The sequence below is a fragment of the Leptodactylus fuscus genome, chromosome 4, assembly GCF_031893055.1.
Source record: "Leptodactylus fuscus isolate aLepFus1 chromosome 4, aLepFus1.hap2, whole genome shotgun sequence".
In the NCBI taxonomy this organism is placed as follows: Eukaryota; Metazoa; Chordata; class Amphibia; order Anura; family Leptodactylidae; genus Leptodactylus; species Leptodactylus fuscus.
Window position 1 is genome coordinate 94,781,733 of NC_134268.1, and position 14,464 is coordinate 94,796,196.

A 14,464-nucleotide genomic window follows, 5' to 3' on the forward strand; every position below is an offset into this window, starting at 1 on the left:
GAACATTGTAATTGTTCCTCTGCATGAATGCCTTAGTCGATTTGGAGCGGTGTTTTGGATCATTATCTTGCTGAAATATCCATCCCCGGCGTAACTTCAACTTCGTCACTGATTCTTGAACATTATTCTCAAGAATCTGCTGATACTGAGTGCTGATACTAAGTGGAATCCATGTGACCCTCAACTTTAACAAGATTCCCGGTGCCGGCATTGGACACACAGCCCCAAATTTTACAGCAGGTAGCAAGTGTTTTTCTTGGAATGCTGTTTTTTTTTGGACGTCATGCATAATGCCTTTTTGTATGACCAAACAACTCAATCTTTGTTTCATCAGTCCACAGGACCTTCTTCCAAAATTAAGCTGGCTTGTCCAAATGTGCTTTTTCATACCTCAGGCGACTTTGTTTGTGGCGTGCTTGCAGAAACAGCTTCTTTCTCATCACTCTCCCATACAGCTTCTCCTTGTGCAAAGTGCGCTGTATTGTTGACCAATGCACAGTGACACCATCTGCAGCAAGATGATGCTGCAGCTCTTTGGAGGTGGTCTGTGGATTGTCCTTGACTCTTCTCACCATTCTTCTTCTCTGCCTTTCTGATATTTTTTTTGGCCTGCCACTTCTGGGCTTAACAAGAACTGTCCCTGTGGTCTTCCATTTCCTTACTATGTTCCTCACAGTGGAAACTGACAGGTTAAATCTCTGAGACAACTTTTTGTATCCTTCCCCTGAACAACTATGTTGAACAATCTTTGTTTTCAGATCATTTGAGAGTTGTTTTGAGCAGCCCATGATGCCACTCTTCAGAGGAGATTCAAATAGTAGAACAACTTGCAATTGGCCACCTTAAATACCTTTTCTCATGATTGGATACACCTGGCTATGAAGTTCAAAGCTCACTGAGGTTACAAAACCAATTTTGTGCTTCAGTAAGTCAGTAAAATGTAGTTAGGAGTATTCAAATTAATAGAATGATAAGGGTACCAAAATTTTTGCACTGGTCAAATTTTGGTTTAATGCATACAGCACATTTTCTGTTAGTACAATAAACCTCATTTCAATCCTGAAATATTACTGTTCCATCAGTTATTAGATATATCAAACTCAAATGGCTGCTGCAAACACCAAAATATTTAGAACTAAAAATGATTAAGATTAAAAAAAAAGATTAAGATCAGGTGTCTCCTGCCTGCCAGTACTACATGTACAGTTGTGTAGAAATTCAGTGATCCAGGTGAAGGAATAAGCCATAAACTATACCTGTTAGGTGTGAAATGTTAGGAAGGGGTCATCTAGAAATTATAGGAGTGGTTCTAGCTGTAAAATGTTTCAGTCCAGTGGCGTAGCTAAAGTGTTGTGGGCCCCAGTGCAATCTGTGACTGTGGCCCCCTACCCCATCCCTAAGACATATTCTTGATAGCAGCAGTTATGGGGGCTGCAGTGGTGTTCAATAGACGTGGAAGGGATACAGGTATAATACCCACAACCAGAATTATCAAGAATACAGGGAGTGAGTAGCCACTGCCCAGTATGTAAACATTGCTGGGAAACAGCTGATTTGTGAGGGTCCTAATAGTTTGGTCTCCACTGATCTAAAATATTAATTTTTAAAAAGTTTTAAAAAGTAGATCACTGCTTTAAAGGGGTATTCCAGTAGATTTGTATTTGCTTCTTTTTTTTCTTCTCTAATGTAGATTGTGAGCCCCACATAGAGCTCACAATGTACATATTTCCCTATCAGTATGTCTTTATGGAATATGGGATGGAAATCCATGCAAACATAGTAGATTTGTATTTGTGACCTATCCTCAGCGTTGCGAGTGCCATAGTCCTTTCAAGCAGATGATCAGCATGGGTCCTGGTTATTGAATCCTGTTAGAGGAGCAATCATCCCTGGATATGTTATCATAGTCCTAATCAATATTGGTCACGTCAAAGTGAGCGCTCGGAGAACACACAGTCAGACACACAAGTATCGTGATCAGGATATTTTAAAGTTTATTACATAATACTTAGCTTTTATAGAGGAATAATGGCTGTATGCTAATTTAGAAATAACAAACTACATCATATAGAAATATGAATGATCATTGGTCAAAGTACAAAATGGGCGTTCACAAATGATAAATACGTGCATAAGCAATACATGAGTTGACACATGGATGAGTGTCATTCATTTTAGTGTGTAATTATGTTAGCACAGTCTGATAAAATGGATGCCATGACCTTCCAGGTTACATGCTAGTGGATGTTACACAAAACAAGAGATTAGAACTGACTTCATATGTTGTGAACATTATGTGTCTTGTTATGGAGCATGATATACTTAGGAACATTCCAACCTTTCCTCTAAATAAGACAAAAGAGCAGAACTGCAAATCTCAAGGTTTAAGCAAGCTACATGACAGGCAGAATGGAGATTTTCAGATCAAGATGGCGGAATGAATGCTAATCTCTCTCTTTACACAGATATTTTCCCCTCACAATCCCCACTGATTTTATATTGATGACATATCCCAGGCTGATGCTGAATGATTTTCTATTCTGCATAGCACCTATTAGTTAGCTATGTTTGAGGAAGAATTATATTCTGAAACTTGAAGTGTACTATAGTTTATTTCCTAGGAGTTGTTGGAAGGTAGGGCATTTTAGTTGGCGGGCCCAAGATACCTCCATCTTACACTGTCTGCTCACTTTTAATGACATGTAAGTCAAGGGTAGACCTAATTTCCATTACAGTGTGGACAGATTGCCTGTGAATAATAATAATTGTCTGGTACCTGATATACACCAAATAACACCTGATCAGGTTGGCCGTACATACAGTATAAAATAACATTCAGTCTCAATCTCACCATGAACATAGCCTCACTGCTAGGCTGGCCTAACCTGTTTATTTCAGTGGGAACATGAAGATAAGCTTATGTCCCTCCCATGTAAATAAACTGTTATATAAACTGCCTCGCATGATCTATGATGGTCCAACACGTGAACCCCGTACAAATCCTCTGATGTGGCTATCTCTGGGCGCCAGAAGTTATAGTGTTCAAGCAATAGGCGCAGAGTGCAGCTTCGTCCATTGTATAGCGGTGGCTCCAGGGAACTGTATCTCTATCTTCTATTACTGGAATACGAGCAGGGCTGCTTCTGTTCCCTGCACACTGGTCTGTAGTATCTGGTGCCCAGAGGTATTAGGGTCTGGGGTTCAACTCCCATATATCAGATACTGGTGACCTTACCTGTGTATGGGTCATTAGTACAAAAAATACACTTAGGGCGAGAAATGTCATGTGGAATCTAAACAAAGTTGATTTAGATGGGATATATAAAGAATGCGTTTGGGGGCACAAACTGATTAGAGGGATTCATCATTCTCTATATACCAGTTTTCTGGTGCAGAGGGATGATACTGAGGCATACATTTGGTCAGTGGCGTAACTAGAAATGGCGGGGCCCTGTGGCGAACTTTTGGCATGCCCCCCCCCCAATCAACACCGAAGACCTCGACCGACCCCCTCCTCCGCACTCTATTGTGTCCCTTAGTAAGCCATGCACACAGTATTATGTCCATTAGTGGCCCCTGCATACAGTATTATGTCCCATAGTGGCCCCTGCATACAGTATTATGTCCCATAGTGGCCCCTGCATACAGTATTATGTCCCATAGTGGCCCCTGAATACAGTATTATCCCACATAGTGGCCCCTGCACACAGCATTATCCCCAATAGTGGCCCCTGTCACTGGGCCCCCTAATGGCCCGGGCCCTGTGGCAGCCGCCTCCGCTGCCTCTATGGTAGTTACGCCCCTGCATTTGGTGCAAGGCCCCTTGTGCCAGTTTTCTAGCATGAGTTAGAATGCAAATATATGCCAGGTCCTATCTGACAGATTTCCATTCTGGTGTCAGGACAACGCAGGCCATATTTCCGCTATTTATGGACTCCTTTCTCTGCTTGAGAATAAGGGTTCTGTCTCGTATAAATATATGGAGAAATGGTCTGGGGCATTGAATAGGCAGATCTCACCGAACCAGTGGCAAGTTATATGGTCACGTGTGGCTAAGTCTTCCACTTGTATCACATTCCGGGAGACTCAATATAAAATACTTATGCACTGGTAACATACCCCAGTGTTGGCGTTGCCAGGCAGGGGTTGGTACCTTGTATCATATCTTTTGGGAATATCCGGGGATTCACCCCTTTTGGTCGGAGGTCAAGTCTATTACAGATGCTTTATTTACCCGTGGGGTCCCCTTGGACCCTCTTACCTATCTCCTCAACCTCCCGCCCATGCATTTAGGTAAACAATCTTCTAAAGTGTTTCTCTATCTTTGCACTGCTGCTAAGACACTTATTGCCTTTCGCTGGAGGAAAACCATCCCTCCTTCTTGTGCAGACCTCAAATTAAAACAAACATTTCAATTTAAATTTTAAAACTAATCTAATGTGAAGGGTGAATCTGATGATTTTTTAACAAGTTTCTTAATATCAGGCCCGAATTTACTCAAAAACACCCTTAAGTCACCACATTTGGTAACATGAAACTATTTCTGTTTTTAGTTAGCAGAGTTGCCACAGCACTAAATCCACGTTCACACAGATTAGAATAAGTATCGCTAAAGCTACTGCTTCATACAGGACTGCTCAAATCGCGTTCAAATTTCATAGCTCATGGGCTACCTACAAAAGCCATGACAAATTATTTATCTTATACAATCAAACAGGGCAGGAATAAGAACTAAATAATCAATGTAGTGTAGTAGGTAGGTTTTGATTTTAGTTTAAAATACTGTATTAGAAAAACACAAATCAGCCATCGCCCTCTAAAGCGCTTCAACACTCCCCAATTTTCTCTGGGTCCTTTACCGCCCCTGTAGGCCTCCAGCACCCACAAGGGGGCATTATCGCCCACTTTGAGAAGCAGTGCTCTATTCCTTTCCACACCCTTATTGTCAATATATTATTTTAATGGCCTGTATTGATCACCCCATGCGTGGGGCTTATACACTTATTTGTACTTGTATCAATGTGGATTGCACCCTTCACTCTTGTTTAATACCCAATAAAATACCTTTCAAAACTAAGTTGGAATTACAAAAATCCTTTCCTGGCCCTGCTTTGCTATGCTCCCAGGTTTACCTCTCTGGCAGATGTGTCTCCATTGCCCTCCTCAGTCCCTCCTCCCTGTGGGGAGTCCTCCATGCTAGCAGACTTACGCTGCAGGCTCTTCATACCCATTCTGACCTGAAAGTCCAAGTACAATGCATGGAGGAGGTGCATGCCAGAGAGTTGACAGCCATTAGAAGTTCCTTCAGTGAGGTACTCAGTACCATCTAGCAGAGGATACTGACTGCGTTTAACGGCCTGGTGGCAACAATCTCCTCCAATACTGCACAATATCTTCCTAGACAACCTCGAAAACTGGAACCAGTGAAATAACCTTAATCTATGGGGCATCCTTGAATAAGTGCCTCTGGACTCCCCCAGCTGATTGTCACATACATGTTTAATTGATTTCTGGGTCGAGTTGCTGATATTCCTATGAATTGGATAGGGCCCATAGGGTCGTGATCTTGAAACATACTTAGGAATGTACTCTGCAGAGTACACTCCTTTCAACAAAAGGAATCCATGCGCAGAGCCTGGGAATCTGGCCCAGTTACTTACAGCTCACTACAGTTACTTTGCTTCCCGATGTTTCCAGTCACAGATCCTGATAATGTACTGGCATGCAACCCATGAGGCTGGCTCACCACTCATACTGGTGGGACCACCCCTTCCATCTCATATCTGTTGTGTTATCCCGAGGGTCTCTTAGGAGCCTTCCAATTCCTCGAGACACCATTGGTCCTATTCTGGACTGGATTAGCCCGGGCCTCTTGCAAAGACTACCCTCAGGTCCTGCTGCCTGTTGCCAAAGAACATCTTGAGATGGTTATGCCCCATATCCTGGCAGATCCTCCTCGCATGGGGAGCGAGATCCGACCATAGTTTGAGGACCTTCACTGTTACCCCTCTCACTTACTAATTGACTATATATGCTAAACTTTGTATGGACCATTCAGGACTGTGCTACCTTTCCTACCCAAATACAACCTCTCTGCCCACATTTACCTGAACTGTTTATATGGCCAGACTATACCCTCTGCCTCTCTCTCTCTCTCTCTCTCTCTCTCTCTCTCTCTCTCTCTCTCTCTCTCTCGTTCTTTTTTAACTCTTCCTTCTCCCTCCTGCACCACAGAGTGGGAAAATGGGCAGCTTTTCCTAGGTCTTTTGGTTCTGTACCCCATCCTATTATGACCTGTAGTCTCAGCAGTGTTCTCCCTTCTTTATAGTTTCATGTTGTTAACTAACTCAATTTGCTCTGGTTTATTTATCCTTGTTTATGACTTTGTGTTGTAATACCATTTGACCCATTTCTCTCAGATGGTTATACACTATGCTGCTGTTTCACACTTTACATTCCACTGTGGGCTTAGCTCTCCCTTCAGACACCCCTGTGGAGAGCCCTGATCCCCGCTGTTTAATTTTAAACTAATCCCCCTTTTTGGACTGCTCATCCATCCAACTTACTGTTGGGGGGCAACTTAAATATGGCACTTGATCCCGCACACAACACTTCTAATGGCTCCTCCAGTCTTCCCTTTCGCACCCTCCACAGAAATATGTGTGTTATGTTGGAGTTCCAGTTTTGGTAGTATGGTACCTCATCCACTCCACAGGATGGGACTTTTACTTGCACCCCCACAGTGTGTACTCTCACATAGGCAGGGCCGGCTCCAGGTTTTTATGGGCCCTTGGGTGACAGAGCCTCAGTGGGCCCCCTTGTGGAGGAGGCGGGGGAGTTGGGACACTGCACGTCGCAGATGAAGTGAGTGACGTCAGCAGGAGTGTGGCGTCACCAACGCCATACCTCCCAACTTTTGAAGAGTAGAAAGAGGGATAAAATGTGCGGCGCGCTCTGCAAATTTAGCTCTGCCCACTTTTATGTTGACTCCGCCCATTCTCATTTATTTGTTGTGTGCTCCCACACAGTATAATCCTCCTACAGTCACCCGTAAATTATATGCCCCCTCCATCTCTCCCCTAGTTTCATATACACCCTTCCTCTGCCCCAAGTTTCATGTCCCCCCTCCATCTCTGTCCCCAGTTTCATGCCATTCTCCCCCCTTCATCTGCCTACAGTTTCATGTCCCCTTGTCTCTGCTCCAGTGTCATGCCATTCCCCCCTTCATCTGCCCCAGTGTCATGCCATTCTCTCAACCGTTCCTCTGCCCCAGTGTCATGCCATTCTCCCCCCCCTCATCTGCCCCAGTGTCATGCCGTCCCTCCCTTCATCTGCCCCAGTGTCATGCTGTTCTCCCCCCCATCTGCCCCAGTGTCATGCTGTCCCCCCCTTCATTGCCCCAGTGTCATGCCGTCCCCCCCCCTTCATTTGCCCCCAGTTTCATGGGCCCCCTTCATTATGTTCCACCTTAATGTTTAACACAAAAAAAAACACACTCACCTTCCATCGCTCCTCTCTCTGCTCTCACGCCATTCACATAGTTGTAGGCGCGATGTGACGTCATCACATTGCGCCTACACACGCCGCAGCGTTAAAGCAGGAGCTGAGCTGTCACAGCTCCTGCTTTAATCGCCTATGTATTCAGCTCATCGGCGTCCGTCGGACGCCGATGAGCTGAAATCGGGACTGGTAAGTGCTGGGGCGGGCAAGTGCCAGGGGGCCCCCAGAGGCTCTGTGAGCCCCGGCACTTGCCCGACTACGCCGTGCGCTGACGCCAGCCCTGCACATAGGCTACCTTTTCCTCACTCATACCTACTATTTACAGATTGACATTACATTCTCAGACACATTTATCTCCATGGCTCTTTCCTTCTTCTCATCCCGAGAACTTGGCGCTAGAGACTTAACGGCTCCTAGTTGCAGCAGCCCTGCAGTGAAAATCCAAGCGACCTTCAGATGTACTTCTTCATTAGCGGGTTGTATGAGCCATCCCTAACTATTGTATGGAAAGCCCATAATGCAGTCATTTGGAGTGTGTTTATTAGAACTGTTTCCTATCTGAAAAAACATAGTTCACCTCACCTCTCTCCTATTCCATATTGCCAATCTCAAACTTGCCCATAAGTATAACCATTTCACCTACCTGCTAGATGAACTTTGTTACTTTCAGGAACAGCTTCAGGCAGCAAATATCTCTCACTCAAAGGCTATTCCTTGGAAATGCTGCCAACGTTTCTATGAAGTTAGCAATAACTCTGGCCACACACTCTTTTATTCCCCAAATCTTGGACTTGGCAGATTGCACCTTTTCTCTCTCTTCACAGATGCTGTTTTCCTGCTTTTACTTGGGACTCTATAATTTGTCTGATTCTTCGTCCTCAACTGACTCGGAGGCCCACATTAAGCAAATCAATGACTATTTGTCCTCCTCTGGCCTGATGCAACTATCCACCGAGGGCTGGCAAGAGATAGAAGAACCTATCTTGATGAGCAGTTGGTGGCAGTGCTCACTATTCTCTGTATTGCCATCAGTAGGCAGCTGCCAGCTGATTCCTGCAAGGCCATATTGCTATGTTTTGTTATATTGTTATTCCCAAAGAAGGTAAAGACCCTATTGCTTTGTCTCAGTTACCAGCCAATCTATCATTTAAATGTTGTCGCCAAAATCTTAGCTTCTGACTTGGTTCCCCATCTCCAGGATATCACTCATTGCAACCAGTTAGTTTCATGCCCATGTGTGAAGCCAAAGACTTATGCCGATGACCTTCACACACACACAGCCCCGCACACCACAATACCAAATCTTCTCTCCAAACGCTCTCACTACTCATCCCTCTCTAACTACAAAATCAGGCTTCAGAAATCAGAGGCGCTTAATATTACAATTTCATCTGAATAGAAGGAGGACAGGACGATAGCATAGAGGATGCTATCATCCTGTCCTCATTCCATTGGGTGTCATTAGACCTTGAAACATATAGGAGTGCTCCTCACCCCTTTTCCAAGCTAACTTTCCACCCACCTGTAATCGCTTGGATACAGAACAATTTAGATTGCTGGTTCCATGGCACCATTTCCTTGTTCGGCAACTGTTCTATCCATAAAATGAATGTTCTCCCCTCTGTACTCTTCCTATGCCAGCCCCTACCAATCACTGTCCCCAGGTCCTTTTTCCAGTGACTACAATTTCTCAAATTTGCCTGGCACAACAATCCAGCCCTAACTGTTCGCCATCTATTGTTTCGTCCGCAGAGGAGTGAGGTTACCCAACTATCCAGACTGATAGATTGTCATCGTCACACACACACTAAGCTCTGGATACCATTAGAGGAATACTCCTCCTCCACCCCTCTCACAGTTCTGCCCTGGCTCCCTGCTCATCTCCCCTTATTCTCATGGAGCTCCATGATTCTGGCTACCCTGGACCTATGCTGTTGTATTTTTCATAGACCCCTCCTGTCAGCATCCCCTATGGTCCCTGTTCTTCAGCACCCAACGTTCTTCCTAGATAGGGAATATTCCACCACTGTCTCTTGTCCCTGGGCCCAGTGTTATCCTATGTGCAATCCCATACTCCCTTGGAAGACCCCTGCTCTAGTAAATGCCCTATGCATCATGTACTCTTGCTTACTCCATGTTGGTCTCCTCCCTATCCTCTTTTGTCTGAGCTTTATTGACACCATCCCCTGACAAAGGAGACACGCCAAAACACGCGTCGGGTGGTCAACCGTGGGTGCTCCCAGGTTTACATATTCCACTTCTTACATGGGTAAGCAGTTGTGATTTATCTACTTATTTCCATATATGGTTCCTTTGCTGTCTAACACTATGCTCTTTTAGTGTATAAAGTACATAACACAATAACAATTGTACACTGTCCTCAATATGGCATGACATTGTGTCTGAATGCTTAATTTGCAATCCATACTGAGTAGGCTGCCTTAGTGATAACAACACTGCTTGTTTATTTGATTTGTATTACGGCAGCAAGCCTTTTTTATATTGAGCATTGTTGAGTATTAGGACCGATGTGCATTAGTTTTGTGACTATGATAGATATATATGCTACTTACCCCATGTATGGTTACTCATTCTAATATTAGCAGGTGTGTTTACCCACTTCAGAGCTGACCTTGTGTGGGAACATTCCTGTACTGTTATATGCCAATCTTTTTTACTTATTTTGTATGTAATTTTATTCCAATAAAATAAGTTTATATATTTTTTCTAACTGTGATGTTGAGTGTTTTGTTCACCTCAATTTTCTGTATCTTATTGTGACAATTGGAAGTAGGAACTCAATTTACATCTAATGGACAGCCAGGTCATAAAACTGTATTTGAATTCACCCTTGGAACATCTCTCTCCAGAAGTGGGTTATAAGATGCTGTCACATGGAGATGGGTATGGTCTTACATATATTTTGGGATTGCCCAAAACTTCAGTAATTGGCGATTTACTTCGACTTTCACTGAATACTCCTTGCAGTTTACACAGGAGTTCTTCTTGTTGCATTAGAGTGGAATAATTCTCAATGTTTAGAAATCTTCAATTTTGCAACACTTGGTTAACATGGCTTGTGCCTGCATTACAGCACTGTGGGGGAGTCTCCATTGGTCAAAACCTGGTTGTTTAGAAGGGAGGAGACCAGGTCCATGGAAGTTCAAACCTCTTAACTCATGCATGCTGGTGAGAGGTTTGTTTGTACCTGGCATTATTGGCTTCAATTCAAATATTCAGCTGAATACAGGTCATATTTGAGTGCATAGGCTCAGGTATCCCCATCTGAGTCATGTTCTGGACGTATAGGCGTGTCTCTCTTTCGGTGTCCTCACCCTGGGTTGAGGGTGGTGCGTCGAACAGGTTGGTTAGCGGGGTTTACCTCCTTGTTTTTTTACTTCATTCTATCAGTCATTTTCCTCCTACTCCTCGTCTAGTAGACTTCCCCCCTCATTCCTTCCTCAGTTTCTCCATTTTTTGTCTCACTCTTCCTTTTTATATAAGGAAAAATATCTTTGTACCATGTTAGTGGATATGAAATATAAAAAAATTGAGAGTCTTCAGTAGTTGATACCTTTTTTTAAGCTATGCCTGACAAAGGGACCTGAGAAGTCCCGAAAGCCTGCAATCTGTCATCATTTTAGTTAGCCAATAAAAAGGTATCAACTACTGAAGACTCTCTTCCTTTTTATTCCCTTTTCTTCACATGCCCATTGTGGAGTTCATATTTCTTCTCTCCCTGAGATTTGTATGTTATGTTTATTTACTTATTGTTCTTCTTTGAAAACACACAAATAAAGAGTTTAAAAGAAAAAGATGAAAGTTCATGCCCATGTGACACATTGAAATGAATATGGAAAGGGTAATTTCAGACCCCGCATACCAGAGGCATAGTTAGAGGTTTATCATGAGGGAAAACAAACACATCCAAGTGGGCCCCCAACTGAGAAATGCCAATATTATCACTATATGAGCGCTACGCAGGGATCTGCAGACCATTAAGGTGAATATAGTGCAGACAAAAATAAATGTCCCACATACCCTCGTAAATCAATAATATGAGTGCCACCTAAAATTAATACTGCCCAAATTCCCTACAATTAATAATACCCTCTTATGTCTCCTTGTGTTAATTATGCCCCCTAATGCCCTCTTACATAAATAATGTCCCCTAATGCCCTTCTTGTATTAAAGGGATTCTTCCATCTCAGTGTTTCAGCCAGGCTGTATGCAGTGTCTGCTTCTCACTTCTTGTATTTCTCTCCCTCCTCCCCCCCTTCTGACCTCAACACAAAACACTTCTGCAGGTCAGATAATCTGCAGATTCTTATACATAAAGGACTACGTGTTATCGTAGCGTTTACTTAGAGAGATAACAGACTGGCTTTATCAGTAAACTGCAATTATCTGAACCAATTGCTCTGCCTAAACTGAGTAAGTGACATCACTTGTCCTATCTCCCAGGTCCGTGGTTATAGCAATGCAGTGTAAACAATGGGAGGAATGATGTCACATAGCAGGAGAACAAAGCAGAATTTCTCAAGCAATATATTTAGGAAAAGGCTTCAATTTACATAAGCTACCAATACAGATAGGATCCTTGAGATGGGACAACCCCTTTGATAAATCATCTTAAAGGGGATGTCCAGGATAAAATTATATTTCTACTCTAAGCGAAACACCCTTCCCCCACCAACCTTCTAACTTAATTAATTTACAAAAAAAATTGTATATTTTCCCAGATTTCCGGGCCGCCATCATAGTTACCAGTCTTCCTGTCCAGATCTTCTGGGTACGGGACATCACTTCCTTTAGGGGAGCCGATGCCTGTATTATAGAACCGATTTGCGTTCTAGTGAGAACCCGGCTCTATTACACAGGCGTCCTGGCAGCTGGGGAAACAGAGGTCTGGTCTCTTCAGTTTCCCAATGCAAATGTAGTAAATGGGGCTCTGGGAAATTGAGGTGTATATTAATAATAAAGTTTATGCAGTGCAGGATATGAACTGGTAAACATTATTATTCCTGAATAATAATAATATAATAATATAGTAATATTGCACCAATGTCTCCTTAAATTATTGTCTCAATTGCTTTCTCTTATAAATTAGCCCCCCTGTACTAAGTCCCCTAATATACCCTTGTTTGTTATACCTCCTGATGTAAATATTGCCCTTACTGCCACCAACACCTACCACCAATTCTATCTTGTAGACTGCAAGCCACGTCTGGCCTGCGGCCTAGAATGCATGGGGATTGCAGACAAAAGAATCTGCTTCCTGTTGTAGAAGGTGCAATACAGCATCACGCCATCTACACTAGGACGCAGTCGGCTCCGGGCTCTTCAAAGACTTACGAGTTAGTCAATATTACTGTAGGAAGCCAATGTCCTGCAATCGCCAATGCAGTTGAATGTGTAACTTGTGGTTGCAGCTGCCTTGGGTCAGTGGCACTGCTGCCCCCCTTCAACTTCCACCCTGCTAGCTATGCTTCTGCTACTATTAATCATGTTTGCTTTTGGCTCAATAATGATTATCATGATGTTTAACAGTCTGGTGTATAAAGGGCAAAGGTAAGAAATTTATTTAGTAACCTGCACAACAGCCTGGATTCATCCAAAATTACAATGGCTACATTTATGGTAGGACTTACATTCTCTGTGTCCTGTTCATTTCAGCACAATGTCCATACTTGTTACTGAATGGCAATCATACAGTGGGCCAGCTTCCAGTTCTCACTGTCACATAAGCTGTACATGTTGGTATGTAAAGATATATATTACCACCACCAGGTAAACATTTGGGACAGACAACCTCTGTTCTTTTCTAGAAATGAAGCCTTTATTTATAGTCACTGGCCCAGAGGCAGCAAGTAAGATAGGAATGATTATGCCTTCAGTCATCCATGTCTCTGATTGATCCAGGATATTCCTATATTCTATGGAGTTTTCTTATTCCTTCCCTTCTTTTACGGTTTTTACCCATTAAATAACATGGAGGATATCCCATTACTTAGTACAAAATTTTAATACTAAACTACCCTGCTAACTGGCTCGTGTTCTTTAATGGTGATAGTTGTACAAGAACATCTTCCTATGAAATGCACAGGGAAATTGACTTGGCTGGTCACTCATGCTCAGATATTTGTCACATGTAAAGAGTAACCGCACAGTAAGCAATAAATCCTTTAGAATCAACCAATAGTGGTGTTTGTGATGTAACACAAATCCTAAGGCTTTATGTCTAAGTTCTTCTTCCTCTCATCTACATATCAAATAGGACTTACATAGTATCAGAAATAACTTTTAGTGAAAACACAAGGCCTAAAGCTAGGTTCACATCTGCGCCTGATCTACTCTTGGGGTTTCCATTCCCCATTCTGCTTTAAAAATGTGGAGAGAAAAGTACTGTAAGGGCTCGTTCACCTCTGCGCCCGGCACTCCGTTCTACAGGTTTCCATTTCCTGCACAAAACAGGGCAGGAGACGGAAACCTGCAGGCAATTTTCAAACCCATTCATTTGAATGGCTTTGAAAAGTGTCTGTCCGTAAGCATTTTATGCTCTCCGCGGTGAAACCGTTTTTTTTAAACCGGACACAGAGTTGGACATGCAGTAGTCTGTGTCCAGTTTAAAAAAAAAAAAAAAAAAACTGTTTCGCCGCGGAGAGCATAAAACACTCACCGGCGCTCACGCCGGCAGAAGACGGAAACCTAATACGGAGTGCCGAACGCTGGTGTGAACCCAGCATAAGCAGGACTTTTTTTTTCTCCACATTTTTTGGGTGGAAACCCAGCAGACCCCATTATACCTATGGGGTCTGTGAGTTTGCGTGGGTATCCGCTTTTTTAAGTTGATTAGGTTTTAGTTCGTGGGGTCCCCAATCAGACCTCATGAACAAAAACCTGAACCTGGCATTCATGTGGATGCATTCCACCTACCTAAACTACATGAAAAACTGGCAAACTT